Here is a 13,057-nt window from a genome sequence, read left to right as displayed (position 1 = left end):
CAAGTAACAGATTTTGCATTTGATGAGTTGAAGTCAGCTAGTTACACATTTCCTTTTCTCACTCCAGTGAGAACCACTTTGTTGCTCTTCTTATTTGTCATAACACAAGCTTCTGAGTTGAAGGTTACTGAATTGTCTTTATCACAAAGCTGGCTGATACTCAACAAATTGTTCTTGAGACCATCCACTAAGGCAACCTCCTCAATGATGATATTGTCTTTTGAAATCAATCCATATCCCACAGTATAACCCCGGTTGTCATCTCCAAAAGTAATACTTGGGCCAGCTCTCTCCTTGAACTCTGTGAGCAGGGTAGAATCACTTGTCATGTGTCTTGAATAACCACTATCCAAGTACCACAGATTCTTTCTGTTTCCCTGCACACATTAAAATCAAATGAAGATGATTTTGGTATCCAAGTTTCCTTGGGTCTTGCCTTGTTAGCTTTCTTCTTCTGTTTCTTAGGTTTGATCTCATTTGAATTGGGGATATCAGATTCATCCTTAGTCATCTGAGTTGGACCTTTGAAACCGTTCATTAAAACAGAATTATCATGCACATTTTGATTAACAGGAAATGGCATGCTATTAGCAAACATGTTATTCCAGTAGGGCATGCTAAATGGCATTTAAGGCATACTAAATGCAGCATAATAAGGATTAGATGCAAATGGCATATTAGCAAATTGTGCATTCATATTCTGTGTAGACATAGCATTCATAGGCATAGAAGGCATGACATTCATGTTAGGAAAATGGGAGGGTATAGACAAAGGAGTAGGCATGGCAAGTTTGCAATTAACAGACAAATGATTAGCACTACCACACTTAACACAGATTTTTCTAGGAGCATATTTATCAGGTGTATAGTTGCTATGTTTGTTAATCCCTACTTTCCCATTTCTATTGTTTTTCCTTTTATCCTCTGTTTTAACCTCAATCTTTTATAGTCTGTTATTCAATTGTTTGATAGACAAATGACCAACATTCACTTTCTTCTCCTTCTTCACTTGACTAGATTCTCCTGAAATGAAGTTTTTGGAAACTGACCCATATTTATCATCCGTCGAGTCTATATCTGTTAGCAATCCTTCAACCAAATTGGATTCCAGCTTCTCCTTATTCTTCTTCCAGGATGCATCACAAAAGGACTCAATACCTTCAACTTTGGTGATTTGAGCATGAACATCTCTAGATGTTTTCCATGCCTTAATCACCTCTTGTTCTCGTTCAAGCAGCTTCTTCAAAATCTCTTCTTTCTTCAAGGACTCAGTTAATTCATCCTTAGCAATCTTACACTCAATTCTCAATTTTTCAAATTCAATAAACTGAGAGTCTAGCACATTATTTCTCTCACTTAAAAACAAACTGTTTTCTTTAATTTTAGCATTTTCCTTAGTAAGAGACTTAAGTGTAACATGCAAATGATATAATTCTGTAGACATGTCATTGATAGCATCATTGCACTCAGCTTTAGATAAATGTGCTAGGTTAGTGGTGATTAGCTGATTACTTGAAAAACTTGTCTCTATTTCATCAGACTTGGCCATTAGGGCTAGATTGACATAGCTGACATCCTCATTCTCATCCAGACCATCTGCTGCCCAGTCATTTTCTTGTGTAATGAAAGCCCTTTCCTTTGGTTTGAGCAACTCAAAATACTTCTGTTTATAATTCACAGGCTCAAACTTCTTCTTGCTGGAATCTGACTTTCTACACTCACTGGCAAAGTGCCCTGCCAAGTCACATTTGAAATATTTTAATTTTGATTTATCCGCCATGTTTCTATTTGGCTTAGCTGCTTCAAAGTTCTTTTTGAACTTGAGCTTGGAAAATCTTCTGGAAAGAAATGCTAGATGTTCATCAATGTCATCCATATCATCTTGGCTCAAAGAATCTTCATTTTTTGCTACCAGCCCCTTGCCCTTGTTTTCACAAACCTTTGAAGTAGACTCAACAGCTTATATCTTCATCTCCTTCTCTTTCTCTAACTCAGCAACCAGTGCAATGGACCCTCCTTTCTTTCTCTCTTTCTCCAATCTTTCATCTTGATCTATTTCAAGCTCTTAAGTCTTTAGAATGCCATACAGTCTCTCTAGTGTAAACTCCTTGTATTCTTGTGAATTTCTCAAGGAGACTGTCATTAGTTTCCATTCTTTTGGAAGGGATCTCAAAATTTGAGGTTAGAATCCTTGGTTTGGTAGACTCTTCCATGCAGCTTCAGAGCATTTAGTAACTTTTGAAATCTACTAAAGATATCAGTGAGAGTTTCACCTTCTTCAAAGTGGAAATGCTCATATTGCTGAATTAGTAACTGCATTTTATTTTCTCTAACTTGTTCAGTGCCATCACAAATTATTTTAATGGTGTCCCAAACCTCCTTGGCTGTCTTACAATTGATGATGTTGTCAAACATGTCACCATCAACTCCATTGAACAAAATATTAATGGCCTTCTTGTCTTTCCTGACTTGTTCAATATCAGGATCTGACCATCCATGCCTTGGCTTGGGAACTGATGGCTCATTTCCAGTTGTAGCTCTCATTGGTACATGAGGACCTCTCTCTATGCAATCCACATAGGCCTCATCTTGAGACAGTAAATGAAGATGCATCTTTACCTTCCAGTGATGGTAATTATCTTTGTCCAGAAAAGGAATCTTGACTCCAACATCCTTCTTGTTCATCTTGCTGTTTGTTGTGATCTTTAAACTCTTTGTGCTTCAAGAGCTCGCTCTGATACCAATTGTTAGTCCCTAACAATGCAACAAGAATTACAGAAGGGGGGTTGAATGGAATTCTTGAAACTTTTTCTGAATTATAAAATGTTCTAAGTCAAAATATATATGTAAGTATTTTGATTTGCAAAGTGCGGAATGACAAGTTAAAATGAATCAAAACACAAAGTAATAAAAACACAAGTCTTTAAAACTTTATGGTGGATTTGAATGCATCCACCAGATATATATATATATATATATATCAAGAGAACCCTGTATAGCTTGAATAGCTCACAGCTGCTTACAAATATGAACAACTAAACTTACAGAGAAATGCTAAGGATACAGCTTACAATTGTTTCTCTGAGAAAATACTTGCTTTGTCTTCCTTTTTTTTATTTGCTACTCTTGGTTTATATATCACGAAGATTACACAGTAATAAGACAAGATAATAAAACAAAACCTATCAAGTCTAATACTATACTGCTTCACTACTCTATTCCAGCACCTTTGAATATCTTCATAATAGCATGGAAATGGTAATGCTTCTTTGTTCTCAAAAACCCAGTTGAGTAGGCTGCCACATTCCTTTTGCAAACACTCGACGCATGTGACTTTGTTGTCACTGTCAACAGATGTTTGAATTGATCATCCGTCGGGTACATGATCATCCGTCGGGTTTCCTTGTTGATCATCCGTCGGGTACATGATCATCCATCGGGTTGCCTTGTTGATCATCCGTCTGGTAGCTATTTGGTACTTGACTTCATTTCATTTATGCAGAATTACAAGACATCATCTATTTACAATTAATCAACCTATTCTGCAAATCTAATTAAAGTCAACATGACTTATAAGCTACTACAGAATCTATACAAAGGTGTTTGCAGAAATGTGCTACATGACTTATTGTTACATAAGCTACTCACTCGATGGATGTCAAATCATCATCCGTCGGGACTGTATTGAGTCATCCGTCGGGACTATATTTGTTTATCCGTCAAGTGCTACATAATTCACTAAGTTGAATCTACCAAGGTGTTTTGTTAATGAAATCATCAAGTTCACAATATATTCCCAACAGTGTTAACTCACAGAGTTCTCTACAAGTACAATTTCAGACTTATAACTAACTCAGAACTGAAATAATTTAATTCAATAAATTATTTTGGTAAATTATTCTTGATAAATTTATTCTGATTTTATTTGGATTTATTCAAATAAAAATTGGAAATAATTCGGTCCACTTTGGACAAACTGGGTATTTATTTGACATCTCGACAAGTCAGTTTTAGTTCTCTAAAAGAGTAAATTAAAGTGACTTCTCGATATGTAATTTTTTTTTCAAAATGACTTCTCGATAAGCAAATTCCAAACATTTATTTTTGAGTTCTCGATAAGTCATTTGCTTTTACTATAAATATTCAGACATCTCGACAAACACATACCTACGCCTTCGAGAACTCTAAGTGACCTAGAATTTTCAAATCAAAACCGATTTCTCTCTCATTTTGAACTCTTTCTCTTCAATTTTTCTTACCCACTAAAATTCATACTCTTTCCAATGGCAGCTAACATTATTGTACACTTTATCCCAAAAGAAACCATTTTTCTTGCATTTCTGGATGCAAATCAAGCTCCTGAAACTTTCAAAATCTTTGTGAAATTTCTGTCTGAAACATACTTTGTGGGAGCTCTAACTGCTAATCATATACTCTACTTAGATGTGTTATGGGGTTTCTGGAATACAACAGTGACAAGAACGGTTGTGCATGAGAACCAGGCTGCATCAATTGTGATAAACTGTACAATCAAGGGCCAACAGGTTGAGATTATTTAGAATGTCAACATGGCGTTAGGCATACCTACTGACAAGCTGGTGGAGGCTCCAACTCAGGATGAGCTTTATGAATTCATAGACTTCATCAATTACTCTGAAAAGATTAATCTGTCAAGCATGAACAAGAAGAACCTGAGGAGGGAATGGTCTTTTCTCTTTGATTCAGTGACAAGAGCTTTTACCTGCAAAAAGTCTGGGTTTGACAACATCTCTAGTGTTGTCCAGTAGCTGGCCTACTCAATGGCTCACAACAAACAGATCAATGTAGGACATTACATATTGGAGGAGTTGAGTACCAGGCTAACAATGCCATTAGCATCAAGAGGTAAGGAAATATTTATTCCTAGATTCATTATGTCTGCTTTGAACTATAAAGTAAATGACATACATTTGATAGATGGTGTAGATAGATCATTGATAGGCAATTGTAAGCAAGTGTCCAAAATTCTATTTGGATCACTAGTTACAAAGAACAAGGTAACTGTAACTCCCAAAATCACTCCATTCATGATGGAGAGGTTTAAGACTTACCCTTACCCCATGCCTGACATGAGGACAAATGCTCAATCTAGTACAACAATGGTCCCTGAACCTGTGGAAGTACAAACACATGAACACCAACAGGGACCTTTCAATGCTAAGACCCCTTCTTCTACACCAATAGTTGCTAGGAAGTCAACCACTTCATCCTCTCAAAAGTGTGAAGTGAGAAAAAAGAATAGAAAGCAGGCATATTTACCAATTAGAAATGAGAGTGATGAGAAATTAACAGAACCTGAGTCACCCTTGATCAAGAGAAAACCAAATAAGGCTAAAAACTTAGAGTTGACCACTCAAGCCACTTCTGCATCCTCTCAAAAGGATGTAGTTGTAAACAAGGGATAAAAGCATATTCCAGAGGCACCCTCTCAAAAGGATGTCTCTATTGAAAAGAGCATTAGCCCAAATGTACCTTGTATAGAGTCTGTACAACCATCACTTGAACAAATTCAAGTGTATGGAAGGAGAAATAAGGATGGCACATACAAAGAGAGCACATCCCTTGAAGCTCCCTCATCTATTCAGGGGGAGCTGTGAACACTCACTTCTGATCAACAAATTTTAATCTCTAAAATTTCTTCTTACACAGTACTTGAATCTAATTCTCAAGTGCAACCATACCGAAGTGACTTGGTTCAAGAAACCTTGCTCACCACCCAGACACCAAATTTAGATGGTGAGAGGCTACTAGTTGGGGTAGACCTTGATGACACTATAACAAACATGGGGGATTCATCAGTTTTTATTGAAGACCCCATGGTGGTTATAAATGCACCTTAATATGCAAATCAGCAATCACAGGCTGTAAGGTTTTAGGGTAGTACTCCTGAGGGGGAGCTATCTAAATCCTCTCCAATTCAATTGGAGGCTCCTGTCACAGGAATAATTCCCCTCAAAACCCTAGCTGAAATTGTACTAAAAATTAAAGCTGGGAGTACAATTACCAATGACCCTACTATGAGAGAGGCAAGAACATCACAGTCATGTGACGGTGCTTTGCAAGAAGCACAAGGGTTTGTGGCTAGTGCACATGACAGTAACCCAGCCAAATCCCCTCCAATTCAACTGGAGGTTCCCGCTACAAGGGGTGAACAACACCCTGTCATAACCATAGGGCAATCTGTGAGTAAAACCGTGACTCCTGTCACAGGTGGTTCAGTCATACTATCTCCTTCTTACCCAACCAATCAACCTTCCACTTCTCAACCACAAGGACATAACCTCATATCCCAATGGCTACAAGAAGCTGCATCTCAACCTTCCATAGTTGATGATCTCATGGTTGACCAAATTGGTGGCCTTGCTCAAATATCACAGCAGCTTCTCACATCCAACATGTCAAATCAAGACTACCAGGCCATCATGCTATCCTACCAGACAGATGTTGAACATCAGGCTAAGATTGTTGATGAAGCTGGTCATGATGCAAACCGTGATGCATGGCTGGACAAAGAATTTACAATTGAAATGGATGTTGTCTTAGCCAAATTCGGGGAGGAGTATCTAACCATCTTTGGGAGCAATGCTAGATCCTTATCTCCACAAGAAGTATATGATGCAGTAAATGAAGTATACAAGGCTTAAATCAAAGCTTTCCATAACTTTGGAAAAGCACTTCAAATTACTTTAACTGGGTATCATGATAAGATTATGAAGATGGTTAGAGAAGAGATGGACCAAATCATTCCCTCACAGACAGAGATCAAAAACAAATTCAAAACCTTTGCTGATCAAATGGTTAGGTATGATCTAAGTGGAGTGGAATCTAGTGTCAAGAATCTAAGAACCTCATTTATAGACCTGCATGACCAAGTTCAAAATCATATCACTAACTTCAATGACTCAAGACTGAAGCTTGTTTAAATACACTCTAGGAGATACACTCATTTAGCATTGTTCATGGAAGAAATTAAGAAGGTTGTGCAGGATACTTTTGGGGCCTCTAATTCCTCCCCACCTCACTCCTCATCAACCATACAAATATAAGAACTTCAACAGCAAGTGTCTTCTCTCCAAACCTCAATGACTCACTAAGTGCACAAGTACATGCTCTCACATCCTTGGTACAGAGTTAACAAACAGACATCAAAACCCTGGTGGACTCTCACAAGCATCTTCAAATGCAGAATTATGTGGCTTTGGTAGCCATCATGGGGAAGCTTAACATATCATTGCCCTCATTGCTTGAAGATATAAGGCCAGAACTACCAACTCCCCTACTCATGCCTGTTCCTAAGACTAAGGGGGAGATTGAAGCTAGGATTCAACAATTCAAGGATGCTGGTAAATTTAAATCTAAGGAGCCTATCACATCAATTCAACATGGTCAAAGTTCTTCACAAACTTAACAATTTCAAGATATGAGAAAAAAAAACTCAACAAGTCTGCAGAAGGACCAAATCAAGATCAAGAATTCAGTGAACTTCTTGCAGTCCTGAGGATGTCTCTTCAAAACAACTACATCACCTACAAAAGAGCATTGGCCAAGACTATCAACTCCATTAGGGCAATCGTTGTGAATATTGACAACTACTTGCAGAAAAAGATTGTTGTAAATATTAATGATGGTGGTATGCTAAAAACTGTGTTAGAGAGAACATGAGGCTGATTATGACACTTTAATCTGATTTGAAACGTAAAAAGAAAAAGAAAATTGAAGATGAAGAAATAATCAGAATCCTTGAAAGGTATCTTGTAAATGCTGACACCATGTTGCCAACCTCACAATTCAATTTAAAAGATGACAAGGATGATGATTAGCAGAAGCATGATGAGCAAAAACCTTCTAGCTCAAATCCAAGTCAATCTTCTAGAGCAACTGGCAGCAAAGAAAAGGAGAAGAAAGGATATGAGAAGAAGAAGGAAGATGAGAGGAAGAAAGGGGAAGAAAGGAGAAGGAAGAAAAGGCAAGATAGCTCAGAACCACAGAAACAATCCCTACCAATCCAAATTAACCAAGCTCAACCCTCTAAGCCAACAAACTCAAATACTAAACCATCATACCTCAAAGCCTAAATACTTGTACAAACAAACTGCTAATTCCTTTCTGAAAATACCAATCACCTCAAGCCAAATATTTCTCAAGAAAATCTCAAACCTACCTTCTGTTAAGCCATCAACCAAAATTCACTACAAGTCTGTTGGGAGAAAATCAAAGAAAATGCAAGTTACTGAGAGGGCCATCTGGAACTGCTTTAATCAAAGTGATTTTCTACCTCTAAACTGGTGCATCTCAGATGAAGACTACTTTCAACAATTAGCTAAAGAAATGGTCAAAATTTGGGTTGTAACACTAAGGGAAGTAAGAATCTACTATCACGATGGATCCTTCACATTTCTTGGCAGCAACTTAATGGACACTTTTTCACCCACAGAGATCAAAAGAGTGATAAGCTTACTAAAGGATAATGATACTGCAACTAAGGCATAGAGGTCTGTTTTGGCTGAATGGTTGGTAGAAAGGGAAGAAAGAAGATCAAGAAACAAGGATGGAAGTGAGGAGAGGAAGAGAAAGTATGATGAGGAGATAGAAATGTACATTCAAAAATTTGAAGATCTCAAGGCAAAAGGGATGAGCAGAGTCATTAAAGATGGAATATTTCTGAATGTCAAAGCTGGCATATTCTCAAGGTTTAGGATTTATTTATTGAGTTGTTACTCATTACATGACAAACTCAGACTTGTAGAAGTTTTAAGGGGGACACCAATCATAGAGGAACTGGAAATTCTTATAAACTTAAAGGACTTCATTAGAGAAGAAACAGGAGATGAGACATTTGTCCGATGTATGTATCTGTCAAACTCAAGGAACCACTCAATGTTAAATGATGTATTTCTGTCAATTTTTATGTAAAGTCTTATTGTTCATTGTAGCTTGGGGTTAGTCTTGGTAATAGACATGAATTTGTGATAAGCAATCTTCTCACAAATTAGGGGAGATTGTTGTGCAATACATGCATGTACTTTAACAAGACTAAGTCAAAATTGACAGCCCTAAGTAAGTTGTATGATAATCTAAGTTTGCATTTTTATTATATCACTTAAGTCTGTAAAATGTAAATAGATTAGACTTGAGTATTTTTTCTGTACACAGACTCAAGCCTAAGAATAAATTCTGAAAGAAGATCATGAAGATCATGCCTCAGAGATAATGTGAAGAAGCTTGGAGTTGAATAAATCTGTTTAGGGAAAAATATTCTAAGTCAAGAAATCTACAAGTCACGGATTAAGTCTTATAGAGAAGTCATTCGAGAACCCCAGAATGACTTATCGAGAAGTCAAGAAAAGCTTTTAGAGGAGTCTTAGAGATATCGACAAGCCAAAATGAAGACATGAAGATTGGAGATATCGATAAGTCAAAATATCACTAGAGATCTCTGAGATATCGATAAGTCAAAATATCACTAGAGATCTTTGAGATATCGATAAGTCAAAATATCACTAGAGATCTCTGAGATATTGACAAGTCATTTCTTCACTAGAGAACTTAAAGATATCAATAAGCTGTTGAGTGGAATTTATGACACTTTATAATGCTCTATTAATCTTTGAATTGATGCGTTTGTACTCAAGTTGTTAAGTGTTTTAACGTGTTTTCTAGTATTTTTGTATTTCGGGCATTATCTAGGTAATCAGCTGAATTAGCATTATTTTGGTGCTAATTTGGTGTTAAGGTGGTGTTGGAATAAAAGCTCATGGGAAGCCGGCTCGAAGCAGCAAGAAAAAGAAGAAAATCTGAATTTTTTCCAGAGGTACAGTCACTCCAGGATGTCAGAAAGGCAGCGTGCCCGCGCTGTGATAGCGTGCGGCCGCACCAGTTCGTTTTTGCAGAATCCTGATTCTATTATAATTACAATTGGAGGACTTCTGGATTGCATGGGGCTGCTATATAAACAACTTTAGGTTGTTTTTTCATAAATGTAAATAATGAAGTCAGAGACATATCAGAGCTAAGGAGAAGAGGGCAAGAGACCTATAGCACAATTCAACAAGGGCGAAGATGATCTAGTTTATTCTTGTGAATCTTTGTTTTGAGTTGTAATCTTGAATGCTCGTTTCTTGTTTTGTTGAACTTATACTCTTGTGTTAACTTTGTTGATTATTCGTTATAAATACTACGTTTATTATACCATGCTTTCATCAGAACCCACGTTGATGATGAGTCCGATTATGGGCTAATCGTTATCGTGGGGTTCTAGCGGATTTATTTATGGATTTCTTTAGTTAATTTATTTTGATGCCTTAGAGTGTGGTGATTGTATGATAACCTAGTATTGGTTGTGCGTAATCATCTTATGAGCGTCGTGAACTTATAAGATGGTGCGTTAATTCTTAATGAAGTGACAGTGAATTTAAGGATTTAGAACTTGCCATGCTAGCATAGGTTCATGTATTTGTTATGCATGATTCTTAGGTAATTTTGACCATCTTACTTGCCCTGTATAATCAAGATAGATAACTTGTGCTTAAACCGTTATGTTGTCAAATTCTATAGACATATAGGGTCTCAATATAATTGGTGTCTATTCAGCTTCTATCTCTTTTGTGGATGTCTGGTAGTATGGTATTCGTGCAACGAAAGTTGGCATCTATCAGTTTTGTGTTATCTGATTAGTGTTATCACCATTACATGCTAAGGTTAAGAACGAAAAGGCTATTGAATGAAGTATTTAATGAAGTTAGAATCCCATGTTTGTCATATATATTAATTCAATCAATTTTATTCTCTTAGTTATAATTGCTAGTTTAATTCTTAGTTATAAACAACCTCAATTTGTTATCGTCTTAGCATTGAATAATAACCATACATTGTTGCTTAAGTGCATAAATTATTTAGTTAACCAAAATTAGTCTCTATGGGAACGAATCTGATTTAAATCTTATACTACCTGTGAACTCGTATACTTGCGTGTAATTTAGCGCGTGTTTAGCGACTAACAAGTTTTTGGCACCGCTGCTGGGGACTGCAGTGTTAATTTTTAGTTTATATATTTTCCATCAGTGGTCGTTAAAGTTCATTGACTCGGACATTGTTACTTATATGTTCCTTGTCTTATTTCAGGTACTCTAGCGAGGGTGTATGCATACGCATTCGCGTACTCGTAAGAGAATACTGGATAAAGCCGAGGAAGAAGTTGTGGTGGTTCGAAAGGAAGTTTTTGAAGAAGAAAGAAGGTAGAAGAAGAGGAGAAATTCGAGGAACCAGTTTTAGTAGAGATGGGATATCAGGCAGAAAATCCTAAGGCTTTGATGGACTATTCTCAGCCTAAGATCAACGAAATTCAGTCAAGCATCATCAGGCCAACCATCAGGGCTAACACTTTTGAGATCAAGTCAAGCACGATTCAGATGATACAGAACTCAGTTCAGTTTGGGAGTTCTCCTACTGAAGACCCCAACATGCACATCAGGGATTTCATCGAGATCTGCGACACGTTCAAGTTCAATGATGTGACTGAAGATGCTATCAAGCCGTGAATCTTCCCATTCTATCTGAGGAATAAAGCTAAGTGCTGGTTACATTCTCTACCAGCAGGGTCTATCACCACTTGGAAGATCTTGCCCAAGAGTTTCTCACTAAATTCTTCCCTATGGCGAAGACTGCTGCAATCAGGAATGCTCTTACTCGGTTTGCTCAAAAAACTGGAAAATCTCTATGTGAGGCTTGAGATCGATATAAGGAGATGCTAAGGAAGTGCCCATATCATGGCATGCCTGATTGGATGATTATTAACTATTTCTACAATGGATTGGGTGCTACTTCTAGACCCATACTCGATGCAGCATCAGGAAGAGCCTTGTAGGCTAAGAGCTACGATGAAGCTTATGAACATATTTAACCGATGGGTGCTAATGAGTACCAGAATCCTTGTCAGATTCTGATTTAGTGAAAACAGCAGGAATTCTGGAGTTGGATACAGCAACTGCCATAGCTGCCCACCTTAAGGCTTTGACGATAAAGATAGACACTTTGGCTAATCATGGGGTCAATCAAATCACTAGTGTCTGTGAGCTTTGTGTTGGTGCCCATGAGATTGATCAGTGCACAATTTCTAGTGAATCAGCTCAATTCGTGAGCAATTTTCAGCGTTCGCAGCAGCCTGTTCCAGCCACTTATCATCCCAACAACCGCAATCATGCAAATTTCAGTTGGAGCAATGCTCAGAATGCGGTTCAACAGCCTTATCAGCAGTATCCAGCTAAGCAGTACAACCCCCTTAGTTTTCAGCAACCGCAATATGCACCAAGACAGCAACTTCAGCTGCAACAAGCTAATGAAAAATCTGAATTAGAGGAGTTGAAGCTTATGTGCAAGAGCCAAGTTATTTCTATCAAGACCTTGGAAAATCAAATTGGGCAAATTGCCAATGCCTTGCCAAATCGTCAACCTGGTACACTATCTAGTGACACTGAAGTGCCAGAAAGGAAGAAAGGAAGCTAAGGAGCAGGTAAAGGCAATCACTCTGAGGTGTGGAAAGGTTGCGAATCCTGAACAAACTCAAGCGTTGACTGAAGAAGCTGGGGCTGAGAAAGAAGTAGAGCAGCAGGAAGAAGAAGTGGAACCAAGGAAGACTACTGTTGAGCACACTCCTCCTGAGGGTAATACAGGGGAGAAACAGATCTATACTCCACCGCCTTTTCCTAAGCGGCTGCAGAAGAAAAAGCTGGACAAATAATTTGAGAAGTTTCTGGAGGTGTTTAAGAAACTTCATATCAACATACCTTTCGCTGAGGCTCTTAAGTAGATGCCTAGTTATGCAAAGTTTATGAAAGGTATTCTCTCTCGGAAGGTGAAGCTAGATGATTTAGAGACAGTCGCTCTCATTGAGGAATGCAGTGTTGTGCTGCAACAAAAGTTGCCTCCGAAGCTTAAAGATCCAGGGAGCTTAACTATTCTGTGTACTATTGGAAAAGTGTCTTTTGACAGATGCTTATGTGACTTGGGAGCTAGCATCAAT

At 37.7% G+C, this 13,057-nt stretch overlaps 1 non-coding gene across 1 annotated transcript; it reads right to left on the bottom strand.

Moving 5' to 3' along the window:
• Nucleotides 1-11,704: 11,704 nt before the first annotated feature.
• On the bottom strand, nt 11,705-11,811 carry LOC141709098 (small nucleolar RNA R71). Its single transcript, XR_012569691.1, has one exon. It is a non-coding gene; the product is annotated as a small nucleolar RNA R71 (small nucleolar RNA).
• Between the last annotated feature and the right edge of the window lie 1,246 nt (nt 11,812-13,057).

This window comes from Apium graveolens, chromosome 2, assembly GCF_009905375.1.
Source record: "Apium graveolens cultivar Ventura chromosome 2, ASM990537v1, whole genome shotgun sequence".
In the NCBI taxonomy this organism is placed as follows: domain Eukaryota; kingdom Viridiplantae; phylum Streptophyta; class Magnoliopsida; order Apiales; family Apiaceae; genus Apium; species Apium graveolens.
Note: the sequence above shows the minus strand (reverse complement) of the source record. Positions and strands in the feature narration are given on the sequence as shown.